We start from the raw sequence: 14,921 nt of genomic DNA, 5'->3' as shown, positions 1-14,921 counted from the left end.
TTTCAGTTTCAATTACATCCATTTGTTCACTTTTCCGATTTTGAGCGTTCATTCAAACATTCAAAATTCTTAATTTTAGTTTATTTCAGTTTTCAGTTCCAATTGTATTTATTTATTCAAATTATAGTGAAAAATATTTAAATTATGCTCTTCATATAGCTTCGTATTGTTCCAATTTTAATTTTTACCACATTCTAAACATGAAAGGTAAATGTGGAACCTTTTTCCACTTTCATTTAAACAGATGGATATGTAATTGAAATTAAAAATTAAAAAATTAACTAAAATTGACAATTTTTGAAAGATTGAATCAAAACAAAAAAACAAAAGGTGTAATAATTTTTAATGATTGAGCCAATAAAACCCCCTAGATGCGTAGAGTTTATTTTTTCTCTCTGGCTATCATTAATGGTTTAATATTTTCATTGATGATAGCTTCATTTTTTTTCTATTTATTTGCTTTATAAATATTATAGATGACTAAATTGAATTCAAAAAATTAAGATGACTAAATTAATTTTTATCTTCTTTATTTTGGTTGTTTAAAATATTTATAAGATTCAATTTTATACATGATTTAAGAAGCGAAGATAGATAATGACCTTTCAGCTAATCATTTAAGGGCTATAGCAATTTATTATGCTATCCGTTTCTTACTATGATTAGTGTTGATAAACTCTGATTATAGACAGAGGTGATTGAATCAGTAAAATGAGAAATGATTCATTAAGCTGAAAGAGTTACATGAGCTGCCTTTATATACAAGAAGCAAGCTCAGAATAGAAAGCATGAAAACATAACAGACTAACTAAATCTCTCTAACTAACTTAAATATCCAACTTCTTCTCTTTACACTCCCCCTCAAGAGGAGCATAAATGTTGTTGATGCTCATCTTGCATAACAAATTGTGAAACTGACCAGAGCTGAGAGCTTTATTAAATATATCAGCCAACTGCTGATGAGAAGGGACATATGTGGGCTTGAGAATGCCTGTTTGAATTTTTTCTCTGATAAAGTGACAATTCAGTTCAATATGCTTCGTTCTTTCATGGAAAAATGGATTGTTACAAATGTGTAGAGCTGAAACATTATCACAGAAGAAATTGACAGGAAGAGAAAGAGGAATCTTGAAATCTGTCAAGAGATAGACCAACCATGTAACCTCTGCTGCAGTTGTGGCCATTGATCTATACTCTGCTTATGTGGAACTTCTGGAAACAACCTGTTGTTTCTTAGATTTCCAACTGACCAAGGAGGAACCAAGAAAAATACAGTATCCAGTAAGAGATCTCCTGGTTTCTGGACAGCCAGCCCAATCACTGTCACAATAAGCACTTAACTGCAATGAAGCAGATGAAGAAAAATGAACACCTTGACCAGGAGAACCTTTAAGATATCTCAACACTCTCAATGCAGTTTGTAAATGTATAGAAGAAGGCTTGTCCATAAACTGAGTAAGGACATGAACTACATAAGTTATATCTGGACGAGTGAAAGTGAGATATAATAACTTGCCTACCAACTGTCTAAAACCAGTAGGATTAGGAAGAATATCTTTAGTTTGGTGAGCAAGTTTGTGATTGGCTTCAATAGGAGTAGAGACTGGTTTGGAACCTGTTAATCCATATTCATCAAGCAAATCAAGGACATATTTGCATTGACAGAGAGAAATACCAGACTTATTTCTTGCAATTTCCAAGCCAATAAAATATCTAAGGGATCCCAAGTCTTTAAGCTTAAACTGACTGGCCAAATAAGTCTTGATGCAAGAAATAGCAGTCAAGTTTGAGCTAGCAATGATGATATCATCAACATATACCAACAGAGCTATAAAGCCATTTGAGTCTGACTTGGTGAAGAGAGAATAATCTGCTTTTGATTGAATAAACCCTTGAGTTAACAAGGCAGTGGTAAACTTTAAGTTCCATTGTCTTGAAGCTTGCTTTAAACCATATAAGGACTTATGAAGTTTGCAGACAAGCTTGGTAGTTGATGTAGCAGACATCTCCCCATCAATCTGATAGCCTTGAGGAATAGACATATAGACATCCTCATGCAATTCTCCATTAATAAAAGCATTATTGACATCCAATTGAGCTAGATGCCAATTGTTAATGGCTGCTAAAGCAAGGAAAAGTCTGACAGTAGTATGTTTAGCCACTGGACATAATGTATCTTGATAATCAAAACCATATTTCTGAGTGTATCCTTTAGCCACTAGCCTGGCTTTATATTTGTCTATGCTTCCATCAGTATGATGTTTAATCTTGTAAATCCATTTAGATCCAATTACATGCTGTCTAGGAGGTAATGGAACTAAAGACCGGGTCTTGTTCTGATGAAGAGCAAGCAATTCTTCTTTCATTGCTTGTTGCCAGTTAGGAGATTGGACAGCTTGGTTATAAGTTTGTGGTTCTGTATGAGTAGATACTTGCATAACAAAAGACAAGTATGATGGTGATAAGTGAGATGTGGATAGGTATTTATGAAGAGGATAGGGTGTAGAACAAGTAAAGACATTATGCTGATATTGAGAAAGGTAAGAAGGAATAATATAAGGTCTACTGCTTCTGCGAGGTGGTAATGGATTGGAAAAGCATAAACATTTTCAGAAATAGGTTCAGGGTGAGAAAAAGAAGGATTAAATGTATAAGGAGGTATGTTTGGTAAAACAGGAGGTGATGAATTTGGAAGAGGTAATGTTTGAAAGGGAAAAACAGTTTCATGGAAATTGACATCTCTAGAAATGAAAACAAGTTGAGATTGAAGGTCATATACCTTAAACCCTTTAGTGTGCATAGGGTAACCCACAAAAATACATTTCTTGGCTCTGGCATCAAACTTTTTCTTGTGTGGATCAACATTGACGGCAAAATAAAGTGATCCAAATACCTTTATAGACATGTAGTCAGGCTTGTGATTGTAGAGTATTTCATATGGACTGGCATTCTTGAGAAGAGGAGTGGGAATCCTGTTGATGATGTAAGCTGCTGTCAAAACAGCATGACCCCAGAAAGTGATAGGCAAATGAGCTTGAAACAGTAAAGCCCTTGCAACATTTAGAAGATGTTGGTGTTTTCTCTCTGGAACACCATTTTGCTGGGGGTGTATAGACACATGTAGTCTGATGTATTATACCCTTGGATGAATAAAACCCTGACAGAAAAAATTATGTTCCATTGTCTGTTCTAATAATCTGAATAGACTTGTGAAATTGAGTGAGAACCATCTGATGAAACTGAGTAACCACCTCAGCAACTTGAGATTTATTTTTCAACAAATATATCCAAGTGACTTTTGAGTAATCATCAACTATTGTGAGGAAAAAATGGTGACCATTCAAATCTGCAACTGAGTAAGGACCCCAAACATCCATATGAATAAGCTCAAAAACAGAGTTTGTATTATTAGTATGAACAGGAAAACGTAACCTTCTCTGTTTTGCTTTAGGACAAATTTCACACACATGTGACAAATCAACATCAGAAATGGATAAAACAGACTTAAGTAAATGCATTCTAGGCTTAGAGATGTGACCTAGTCTACAATGCCATAAGTCTGTATTGGTTGTGGTTACAGTAGAAACATAACTGTTCTTAACAGAATTATGAACTAATTTGTCCTTATTATCTTCAAGTTGAAGATAATATAGTCCTTGAATGACTTTAGCTTGACCAATCTTCATCAAAGTTTGGTGATCCTGTATCAGACAGTAATCAGCAAGAAACATCAAGGCATAATTTCTACTAAAAAATCAATCTACTGACTGAGAGCAGATTGAATGAGAATGAGGGAACTAATAACACATTATGAATTATTAGTTTAGAGAAGAGATGAACTGTCCAATGTGGGTAATAGGGGCTTTCATTCCATTTGGAAGCTGCACTGACCAATTAGAAACATGTTTATAAGTTTTGAATAAGTCTAAGGAGCATACTATATGATCAGTAGCTCCAGTATCAACAATCCAGGTATTTGTATTATTGGTGCTAGATGCAACATTCATAGCAGCAAATATAGATGGTGAAATGATCATACCAGTTGAAGGATTAGCTGGTTCTGGAGAGAATTGAGGTTTATTACTGGAATCACTCAGCAATAGGTAGAGTTTCTGAATCTGCTCAGGAGTAAGATTGAGTGAATTAGACTCATGTGTCACAGGTGTATCCTCATTACACTGTGCTTGAACATTGTATGCAGCTCTAGGTGCTGGAGCAACATAGTAAGCAGGGGGTCTATAATGTCCTGAAGCAGCAGCATGATTTGGTGGTCTGTGTTGAAAACTGGTGGTAGGATTGTTGATCAAATTAGGATTCCTTGTAGGATTCTTAAACTTGAAATTGGGAGGATAACCAACCAGTCTGAAACAAGATTCTTTCTTGTCACGACCCAAATTATTGAGCCGCAACCGGCGCTAGGGAACGGGAGTGGTAGCTCCGGAACCCGTAGCAAGCCTTAAATCACTAATAATTTTTCGCAAATATAATATAAACAAACAATATCAAACAACGGAAGCAAATATACATATATAACATATAATCATACATTTACACTAACTGTTTCAAAACCTCGCGGGCTCTAGTTACCGTACCCTGTACGAACTGGCCTCGCGGTACTATATACATCAGTTAGTGTTTCAAACATCTCACCGGCATCTGGGCCCGTGGATCATATACTAAACACGTAGCCTATCAAAATGCATATAAAACAATAACAGCAGTTAATATATACAATCAAAATGAACTGCTGTCTAGGCTACTATACTATCGACGAAGGACCACTACTGCAGCATTCACAGAAGTCAGAAACTAACATATACAGCTGACTTCTGGACTTCAAAATTGGCCTCTAGCTAAGTCCACAAGCTAAGCACCTGAAAGACATCAAAGGTGAGGGATCAGTATTTGGAGAAATACTGAGTGAGTTGACATTTACTAAGAGTATTAATATAGAAACATAGCATCGCATCTCAAGAAAATATTAATATAAAACATATAAATATGTATTTGATCCGTATGAAACTAATATCCTAGCATGCGACACATTTCTCGAATAGTCATTATCATTCAACCCAATCGTAAATATCAATCGCGAGTCCAACTCGCTGGTGGCCCAGCCACTAGATACGGGGACTCCGGACTACACCGTAGCCGAGTACTCACTCGTATCAATTCATATACCCAATCGTAAATTTCATAATCATCATCAGCTCCCAGCTGTGTCAAGTTATTTCTCAAATGCAAACATACTAGACTGACTCGATACTGGTGATCACACAACCTATTGACACCCAATAGGTAGCTAGTTTCTTCGGATCGCATACTAGTTCTCATATATATAAACTAATAAAACATATAACATTTCAATCAATTATATGTAATACGATGCGTACAAACAATATATATATATATATATATATATATATATATATATATATATATATATATATATATATATATATATATATATATATATATATATATATATATATATATATATATATATATATATATATATATATATATATATATATATATATATATATATATATATATATATATAAAATAACTTTAATATATAATACGTGAAAGTAAAATACAACTCACAGTGACCGCAATCCAAGAAATGATATGATCGATCTGATAGTACGCTCTTGCTAGTCCACTTCTATTGACTTCACTACTCGCTGACACGTCTGATAAATCGTTTAATAGTTAGACGTGAATCTCGTATTCCTATACGTATAATACTTTTAAGTTTTAGGATTTAGTTTCATTTTATACGTATTTACATATTCGATATCTCTAGTCGTAGAGATGACTTAGCGAATACCATATCTCATGATTGCGAATCGCTTAACGTCCTTGACGTTTTCCATTATTATTATTTATCTAAAACGTCGAGCTAATCTCGAGATTAATGATTCTCAAAGTCCGAAACCCATCCTTTAGAGTCAAATTACTCAAAACGTCACACACCTAGATCAATTACAGCTTGCATACGCGTGGAGGCAAGTCAGGGTGCACGGGCGTGCCCTTCGGTAGGTACACGTTCGTGTACTAAAGTACACGTTCGTGCACCTCACTGGTGCACGTTCGTGTACTTCCAGTACACGTCCGTGCACCATGAAAATTGCACGTTCGTGTACTTCAAGTACACGATCGTGTACCTTGCTAGGTGCACGTTCGTGTACTTCCAGTACACGTTCGTGCACCCGTGGTGCACATTCGTGCACCCGTGGTGCACGGTCGTGCACCACGTGCACAGCTCCCCGGAAGTCGATTTCCGGGGTTTTACTCCCATTCCGACATGCTAAACACTTCCCTAGTCAATACCCATATCTCGGTTTCTTCAAAAACGCCATAATAAACTCAAAAACGTCGAATTCAAACCAATACGCTATAAAACTTAAAACAGCCTTTTATTATCGATTTTAGCACCAAATTTCAAGAATTTTACCTCGAAACGAAGCTTAGGATCGATAGAGGACAAGATTCTGAAGAGATTGCCGCTTGAATCGCTTGAATCGGACGTCGAACGGCGAAACGGCGGCGAAACAACGTAATCGGCGATAATGTCACAATTTTCTCGATGGTTCTCTCTGCTTCCTTCATTCATACTTCCTTAATTATATATGATTTGGCTAAAAGCTCACTTGAGTCCTTGTTCTTTTTGATTCTTATCACTCATCCTTTAAACTTTTCTTTTATACGATTTAGTCCATAGCTAAATCGATAAACTCTTTTATTACGACTTATGCGTATTATTTATATCCGATAAATAATACAAAACTCGATATTAACACTTTCCCGTCAAAATCCAATATTTTTATTTTCGCCACCAAGTGGCTAAATTACCACTTTGGTCCCTATACCTTATTTTGGACTTTTCTTGCCATTTTTCCTTTTAATTTCAATTATAACTTTAGAATTGAAATATAACCTTAATTTTCTCATAATTAATTTTCTGAAACCGACCTACTTGAAATTTATTTATCTTAATTTTATCTAAATCTTTCCGATTTCGCCACTTTGGCGAATCTAAACTGAACACGTGGTCCAATTAGATAATTAGACATTTTGGGGTATTACATTTCTCATGACCTTGTTTACCACAGTTTGAACATATCATGTCAAGTTTGTTCTTCTTGACAGCCATAGCAGCAACTGTATCCATCAAACTCATTTGATGAATTGATAAAGCCCTCTGACTTTCATCTCTCAGTATCATATTGTAAGCTTGGTCAATATTGGGAAAAGGTTTTGTGTTCAGTACTTGTGATCTCTGATTTTGAAAAGTTTCATTCAATCCATTCAAGAATTGAAAAACATAATCCTTCTGCTGTATATCTACAAACTTTTGAAAACAGTCTTGATTACATCTTCCACAGCTACAATGTGGAAGAGGTCTATAACATTGAAGTTCTTCCCATATTCCATTTAACTCAGTATAATAAGTGTCAACAGAATTAGTACCTTGAGTAATAGTACATAATCTCTGCTGTAACTGACAAATCTTTGCATCATCAGGTTGTAAAAATCTCTGGCTTAACTTTTCCCATATTTTTGAAGCATTGTCCATGAAGAACACAGTGGAAGCAATAGATGGAGATATAGATCTTAATAGCCAAGCTATCATCAAATTGTTACATCTTGTCCAAGCATTGAACTGCACATCAGCATTTGCAGGTTTTGGAATCGATCCATCCAAGAACCCTTGCTTATTCCTAATTGAAACAGCAAGGAAAAATGATCTTCTCCATGTAGCATAGTTTGAAGAACTCAGTTCTGGTTGTACAATCACAAAACTATGATTCTCTGTAGGATGAAGGTAAAAAGGTGAACTTGCATCTTCCATTTGAGAAAGATTCGCCATGATCAAAGAAGAACTCAGTAGATTTGACTGAGGTAATGGTGTATTTGTGAATTGATTCAATGAAAAATATTAAATTTTTCAAAATCAAAATACTCTGGAGAATCAGAATATGTAATTTTTAGTGAAGAATCAAAGAAAAATGGAATGGGTCAAGACTGTTTGGTAGCTGAGAAAGCGAAAGAAAATGAGCAGTTATCGCAAGAAAAGTAGCAGTTATTGAAAGAAAAATACAGGAATAACTTGCTCTGATACCATGTTGATAAACTCTGATTATAGACAGAGGTGATTGAATCTGTAAAATGAGAAATGATTCATTAAGCTGAAAGAGTTACATGAGCTGCCTTTATATACAAGAAGCAAGCTCAGAATAGAAAGCATGAAAACATAACAGACTAACTAAATCTCTCTAACTAACTTAAATATCCAACTTCTTCTCTTTACAATTAGTACTACAATTTTACTATTCTTTGTAAAAGGTTAAATTTTTCTTTATGAAGAGTTTATTTGTTTTTTTTATATGAGGAGTTTATTGGTTTTGATCTTATTATGTTAAAATTATAATATAAAATTTATTTTATAAGGCGGATTGTGAATAATAGTATATATGTAATTGTTTATTTTATGTTATTAAAAATGGTTTAATTTTTTTTTGAATCCTTATATTTATAGTTGTTTGAAATTAATGAAAATTAATTTTGTATGTCAAAAGAAAACTAAATGAGTTGTCAACAATAATAAACGTTAAACCATAGTATCTCAGAAATTAGTTGTCCACCATATTTCATATACAAATGTGAATGCATTTATATCCTTCTAATAATGTAAGAATTGTATAATGCCTAGTCAACTTGATCTGCATGTTACTCCAAATAAATCTGCTTTGAATTGGTGTATTCAGATTTTAGTACTTATTGTGATTGATTAATGTTATGAATTACAAGTGTCTAAGTTGATGTGTTTTTTTACTGATTAATTTGATTGAATAATAAGGGTTTAATGTATTTTTTAACTTGTATCCGTTAATCTATCAGACATTTATTTTTCATTTTAACCTATCTAACATGTCAATTTTTAAATTTGCCTACTTAACTTCCATAAGTATTATTTTTGGATCCATTATGAATCAAGTGTTTGATACAAACTGAAAAAAGACGTGCGGATAAATATTTTTAACTAACATGTCATATGATTAAGATATTGATGGAATAAGCTCACAAGCAAAAGCACAAAGCATCTATCAAATACATATCCCACATCGACTAAGAAGAACAAGGAACACATGCTCGGCTATAAATAGATCGGTCTCTCATTCATAAAGAGGACCGGATTCAGAGACATATTACCACCTCAATTAGACTAAACACTCAATTGTAATAATGATCTGATCCTATATAATCTCTAAATATTACCACCTCCATCATTTGGCGCAGTCTGTGGGAAAATTGTTCTCAGAAAAATAAAATTCTAGTGATAAGAGTGGTGAGCAACCAGAACTTTATAAACCCACAACCATACATTTAGGCAAGTTAAGATGGACACACACGAAAGGAGTACTATTAAAAAGAGAAAGAGAGACGAGACTGACGACAACTCTCTGAGAAGATACAAGCGGAATAGAACTATGATGCCGGCGGTAGAATGCAACGTGAGTCCGAATCTCGAGCCGAGAGAAGCGAGAGCCGCAGTTGTGGTTCCGGCAAAAGTAGGAGGGCGAGAGGTCTGGAGAGTGTTGGTGGACCCCGGATCATGCATTAATATCATCACGGATAAGGTCTATTGGGCGACTGGGGGGAGTCAGATCCGCGTAAGGGCAAAGCCAAGCTACATACGAGGAATAAGAGGCGGCAGACTTCACACGACGGGAGCAGCGGAAATTCGAGTGAACTTCGACGACTGGAAATGCCAGGAAAGGACAATTACTTACCCTTTCCATATTGTGAGCAGGAGCCTTCTATATGATCTTATACAGTGAACCGTCTAATAATTAATACTCAATAAATTAATAATTCTAATAATTAATAAAAAATTTGGGAACCAATTTGAATATTAAGTCTTATAAAATATTCAATAAATTAATAATTCTAATAATTAATAAATTTTTGGTCCACCATGTATATTAATTATCAGAGGGTCGACTGTATTGGGTCGGCCGTTCCTCTACGACTCGGAAGTAGTCCTCAATATGAGAAACGGAAGGATAATGATCCCGACCTCTTCAAGAACAATGATCGTCGAAGGAAGCCAAGAAGGCGCGGAAGCCAGCCACTGGGCGGCCATGGCCAAGCTACTCCACATAGATGGGATATTGGAACTGCCATGTGAGGAATCAACAGCCGAGCCGGTAGGAGAAACGAAGCCATGGGAAGTCCACAATGGAAAAAATGTGAAAATGGGCACTAACCTGCAAGAAGTTACTGAAACGGAGATCCAAAAAGTGCTCAGGGAGTTCGAAGGGACGTTCGCCACAAAAGTCTCTGATATCAAGGGTGTACGACTGGATGTAGTGTGCCACGAATTAAATATCGACACAACCATGAAACCAATTCGACAAAAGAAGCGACGACACTCGGAGGAGCGACAAAGAATCATAGCAGAGGAAGTAGAAAAATTGCTAGGGGCGGGGTCCATCAGAGAAGTCAAATACCCGGACTGGCTAAGCAACGTGGTCCTAGTGAAAAAGGCAAATAGAAAGAACCGGATGTGCATTGATTTCACCGACCTCAACAAGGCATGCCTAAAGGACTGCTTTCCCTTACCCAATATCGATCAATTGGTCGAATCCACCGCCGGATATGTGATGTACAGCTTGGCGGACATGGCGCAAGGTTACAACCAAATTCCGATGAAGGAAGAAGATCAAACAAAAACAAGTTTTGTCACGGATGAAGGAACCTACCGCTACACGATGATGCCCTTCGAGTTGAAAAATGTAGGAGCAACATACCAACGGTTGATGAAACACATGTTCAAAGACCAAATCGGAAAAACAATGGAAGTATACGTCGATGATGTAATCGTGAAAAGAAAAAGGGAAGAAGATCACCCCAAAGACCTACAAACGATGATGGAGATACTCGGCAAATTTAACATGAAGATGAACCTAGAAAAATGCACATTCGGAGTGGAAGGAGGAAAATTCTTGGGATACATGGTGTCCTAAAGAGGAGTGGAAGCAAACCCAGAGAAAATCAAGGCTATCCTGGAAATGACCCCACCGAAGAATTAAAGGGAAATACAGGTTTTAAACAGAAGAGTAACGACCCTCGGACGGTTCATCTCATCATCAGCAAAAAGATGCCTTCCGTTCTACAACATGTTGAAAATAAAAACATTCAAGTGGGGAGAAGAGTGCGGCCAAGCCCTCGATGAACTGAAAAAGGTCCTAACAAAGCCACCATTACTAAGCCGACCAAAGAACGCTGAAGTTCTATACCTGTACATTTCCATATGCAGGGACTCTACTGCAACGGTTCTGATAAGAGAGGAGGAGGGACAACTACCGATATACTATGTAAGTCGGACCTTAAAAGACGTAGAGCTCAGATATCCAGAAATTGAAAAGATGGCTCTAACATTGACAACGACGACGAAGAAATTGAGGCCATAGTTTCAGGCGCACCCGATAGTCGTACCAACTGACCAACCCCTACGACATGCCCTTCAAAGACCAGAACTGTCAGGAAGAATGGTCAAATGGGCAATACACATGGGAGAACACGACATCAGTTACGAACCCAGGCAGGCAATGAAAGCTCAAACCCTGGAGGACTTCGTAGCGGAACTTACCGAAGATCCCGCGACAGAACCGGAAGTAAAAGAAAGATGGAAATTCTACATCAACGGAGCGAAAAACGAAAAAGGGGCAGGAGCGGGAGTCATCCTTAAAGGCCCACACAAGGTGCAAATCGAATATGGAGTCCACCTAAATTTCATGGCAACCAACAATGTGACAGAGTATGAAGCGTTGATAGCAGGACTGCCACTAGCAGTAGAAGTAATAACTAAACACTTGAGGATCCACTGTGATTCACAACTGGTAGTGGGACAAATAGATGGGACGTTTGCCACTAAAGAGGAGAACCTGTTAAAATACAACAAAAGGCAAAGGAACTTCTATAAGAAATCGAGAAGCGAGGAGGACAGTGGCAAGTAAAAAAAGACCGGAAGAGAAGAAAACACGGAGGCGGACGACATAGAAAAAGCGGCATCCGAAAAAAGCGATAGATTCTAAATAATGGAATTCAAAGAAGAGATCACATCACCAACGATTGATGTGCTAACAAGTTGCCCCATACAAGAGCTGGATGTATGGATGGAGCTCCTCTGGAGATATTTAGAGGAGGGAAAGACACCGGAAGACTTAAACGAAGTGCAAAAATTAAGAAGTACGGCTATTTAATATGCGATTTATGAAGGAACGCTGTACCAGATATCCATAAGCAATCTGTGGTGCAGATGCGTATCTCGGAGAGAGGGATAGTATATTCTGAGCGAGTTATATTAGGGAATATGCGGCGCACAGGAGGGACCAGCAGCCCTAATAAGAAAAGCATCCCTGCAAGGATACTACTGGCCAAGCATGGAAGAAGACTCAAGGAACTGGTAAAGAAATGCGGCAAATGCCAAAGACACAGGGACAGATCCCACAACCCAGCTCAGAAAACCAAGCCCGCGCCAAGCCCATGGAAATTCGCAAAATGGGGAATAGACATCATGGGACCGTTCCCAACGGCGAAGAACCAAAATAAATTCATTTTCGTGACAATCAACCACTCCACAAAATGGGTAGAAGTTGAAGCGGTCTCCACGATAACAACAGCAAAGACAGAGGAGTTCTTCTGAAGAGAAGTAGCATGCAGATTCGGTATCCCCAAGACACTAGTAACAGATAATGGGAAGCAATTTGACAGTGCAATATTTAGGGGTTTTTGTGAAAACCTTGGCATAAACCTACAATTTACATCAGTGGCGCATCCCCAAATAAATGGAATGGCAGAAGTAACCAACATAACGATCTACAAAGTGTTGAAAAAGAGGCTGGACAAAGCAAAAGGCAACTGGGCGGAAGAACTGAACAGCATAGTCTTGGCATACAGAACGACTCTAAGGAAAGAAATGGGAGAAACACCATTTCACGTAACATATTGGAGAAGAGGTAGTCCAATCGAAATCAGAATGCCATCAATAAGAACAAATTGCACTACAACGAAGACACAAACGAAGAAGAACTAAGGCGATCCGCAGACCAGTTAGAAGGGAAAAGTACATGTGGCCAACGTCTAAGCCAAAGCTTAGGTATCACAACAAAAAGGTGCAATCAAGAAGTTTCAAGGCAGGAAACCTGGTCATAAGATATGCGGCTACAGGAAAAGGCAACGCTGGCGTAGGAAAGCTGGAAAGCAAATGGGAAGGACCGTGTCGGGTAAGCAAGACTACCGGAAGAGGAGCATACCGTTTGAAGACAATAGAGGGACAAGAAGTACCTAGATTATGGAATGCAGAATACGTGAAATTGTATCATGAATAGAATGAAAGAAAATATTGATGGGAAGCTACAAAAGCGCAAACAAAAAATAATAATAGAAGAAAGAAAGAAACAAAATGCAATAACAACAAAAGGGAAAACAACTCCCTAAAGGCAACGACCACCACATTGAGAAGCATTTCTCAGGGAAAATGACAATAAACAAACAACAAAACAAAGAATATGGAGACATATCCTATAATAAACTCGAGGAATATTTCTCAGAGGCAAAAGTACAACAACAACAAAATAAAATAGAAAAAGAAGCGACTACGGGCAGATCATTCAACATAAACTAATTAGAGGTTTAAAAAAACGCATTCCAATAAATCAAAAAGAAAAACAAGACCATTGTTCAAAATAGATGCATAAACTACTAAAAAGATATTAAAAACGCATGACGTGTTGATTTGGAGTTAAAATCATGGTTTAAAGTGGTTTAAAACTAAAGTTATATAATGCAGAAAATTGAACTTAAAAACAGTATATGACACTAAGTTTAGACCACGATTTGATGGTCATTGAGCGATAGTTTTTTAGAAAGCTTGAGTATTATATCGTAAATGATATACGGGAAATGATACGTGATAGTCGGATTAGAAATTGGATCATTGAATAGGGCTGTGATGATTGAAATAGGTGAGGTGTTGAAAATATAAAATCTTGAAATTTTGGAATCAAGTCATGAAGGCTAGTTCGCCTATAAAAACGGACCTCAATCCATAATAATATTAACCCAAAAATGAGTGGAATAAATAAATGATGTTGCATAGATGAGATTTAAGAAAAATAAACGTGGTGTTGTTAATTCGGATTAAAAGTTATCAATGTCGGAAGTTAAGTCAAAACAGGAAATATAAGTTAGAAAAATAAACTAAGTGTTAAAACATAAAAAAGGGGGCAACTTTGGAATTAAATTGTGAACAAATGGTAAGTCAGAATTAGTTGAAATCTTCACAGATATTGTAGATGGAAGTGTAAAGTTATGAATGTCAAATTTGTTTTGGAATTATCCGTTGTAGTTACCCTGTTCCGCTGTCTGAAACATCAGCGTTAGAAGGCCGTTTTTAACAGCTTTAATTTCTAGATTTGAGGTACCAACTTCAGGACTAATTTCTGACACCTTCGGGTACTAGTTTTAGTCTGAGGTCTAAATGGAAGTTTTAGACGACATTCTGAACTTTAGGAATGCCAATTTTATTTTGAGTTTGGGCCACTGTAAGTCACATTTTTAATAGCTCAAAGTTGGTCGAAAAACATGAAATAAATAGGACATTTTTATAAGCTAACTTTGAGCAATATTTTGGAGACCTTAGAGATGTCGAATGAAGTTCGAGTCTATTGGAAATTTGTTTAGATATTATGGACTACAGAAATGTAAAATGTGTTTGGTAAACGGGCGGTTTTAGATGAGCGTTTTTGATAGCCGAAGTGGGCTAGAAAAGCAATTTTTGAACAAGTTAAAGTTAACTTAAAATGTTAAATTATTTGAAGTAAATTTTTTTGGTTAATCAAATATGA

The sequence above is a fragment of the Mercurialis annua genome, linkage group LG5 (genome assembly GCF_937616625.2).
Source record: "Mercurialis annua linkage group LG5, ddMerAnnu1.2, whole genome shotgun sequence".
Taxonomy (NCBI): Eukaryota; Viridiplantae; Streptophyta; class Magnoliopsida; order Malpighiales; family Euphorbiaceae; genus Mercurialis; species Mercurialis annua.
The sequence above is the reverse complement of the archived record's forward strand: the minus strand, read 5'-3'. Positions refer to the sequence as shown.